Genomic DNA, 1673 nt, shown 5'->3' on the forward strand with positions numbered 1-1673 from the left:
GACTGTCTCCAGACACTAAATACCATGCCTTCCCACTGGCTTGTGTGAAACTTGAGAGGTCTGCCCCTGGCCTGGGTAGCCATTGCTGCCTGCCTTTAAGTCCCTCTAAAGCTACACTCTGGTCAAATTCTTTTAAGTTACTGACTGAGGGACTCTTTTCTACCTGTCTGTCCCATTGTGATATGTCTTCTAAGAGGTCCCTAGGACCTGGCCCATCTCAGCCTGGTAGTCACTTTTTCAAAAAATTAATTAACTAATTAATTTTTGGCTGCTCCAGGTCTTAATTGTGACACACAAGATCATCAATCTTTATTGCCATGAGATCTTTACTTGCAGCATGCAAACTCTTAGTGCAACATGTGGGATCTAATTCCCTGACCAGGAATTGAACCTGGGCTCCCTGCATTGGGAGTACAGAATCTTAGCCACTGGACCACCAGGGAAAGTCCCTGGTGAGTCACTTCCCATGGAAATGCAGGCTCTGAAGGTTGGGCGATCAAAGGACAGTAGCTGCTGATCTGGGCCATTCTTGGCTGGAGCCACTTAGAGGTCAGCCATGCATATCTTGGTATCACCAAGTGCCTGGAGAGTCCTGTTAATTAGGGCCCTTACCTCTGAACTCCGGTGTGTACATGGCCCTACAGCTGACAACTGTTCATTGCTGGTATCTCACTGTAATCATCCCAATTACCCTGTAAAACAGTGAAGTTGAAATAATTTCCTTTGATTTTCTTTGGTGTCAGAGACTTTCTAGTGCTTAGAAATCATCATAGTAATGTGAAAATAATAGCATAATCATAATAATATTACAGGCACTGGTCCCAGAGAGGGCAAAGTGGGGTCCCTAGTGAGTTGGAATTGGTGCCAACAATTCCTTTGTGCATTATAATTTTAAAAGCTCTGTCCACAAAAGCCTTGTGAACAAAGTGGAAGAGTTTTCATTACCACTTTACAGAGGGTTTGCCAAGATTCCCAGAGGAGTTAAGAGCTCTATAACAAGTCACCGAGCTTTAAAGCAGCAGGCCAGCTCTCAAAAGAAGCTATGGTTGTCAAGCCCACGGTTCTTTTCACTCTTTCAGGGGTGGTGTGCGTGGACCTCCAGAAGCTTCAGCACTAGGGTGATGGTGCTCTGTGTCTTGATTCTTGAGAGGATACAGGAGTGTTTCTGAATTACAATCAAGAGCTTTCCAGAGTTCCTCCAACACTTGGAGTGTTCTGGATCATTCTCATCAGGAAAGAGGCTATTGGGCTCCTAGGAAGAGGTCTGTTCTGATTTGATGGCGCTCTGGTGCCTACTCAGAAGAATATTAGGTGAGAACGTTTCTTGCCCTCAGAAATTGAAATTGCTCAGAAATTGCTCAGAGGACCAGCATTATATATAATCATATGACTTTGCATATCTATCAATAATAATAGAAGTTATCTTTTCCCCAAGCCCATCATCCTTATATTATAAACTGAAAAAAAAGTCTCCACCACATCTGAGATTTTGTATGATTACACCTGACTTAAGCTCTCTATGAGAAGTTAATACTTTAGACAAGTCTCTGAACTTGAAATATCCAAATTGTGCCTTTATATCTGTTTCATTGTTCACTACATTTCCTGAGGAGACCAAGATTCTCTCTTTTGGCTGACAAAGTAGATAACATAGAATTGAGGATTAACTTGTC

At 42.7% G+C, this 1673-nt stretch overlaps 1 non-coding gene across 1 annotated transcript; it reads right to left on the reverse strand.

Moving 5' to 3' along the window:
- Positions 1-370: 370 nt before the first annotated feature.
- On the reverse strand, positions 371-443 carry TRNAG-CCC (transfer RNA glycine (anticodon CCC)). The gene has a single exon. It is a non-coding gene; the product is annotated as a tRNA-Gly (tRNA).
- Positions 444-1673: the final 1230 nt, after the last annotated feature.

The sequence above is a fragment of the Bos mutus genome, chromosome 1 (genome assembly GCF_027580195.1).
Source record: "Bos mutus isolate GX-2022 chromosome 1, NWIPB_WYAK_1.1, whole genome shotgun sequence".
Lineage (NCBI taxonomy): Eukaryota > Metazoa > Chordata > Mammalia > Artiodactyla > Bovidae > Bos > Bos mutus.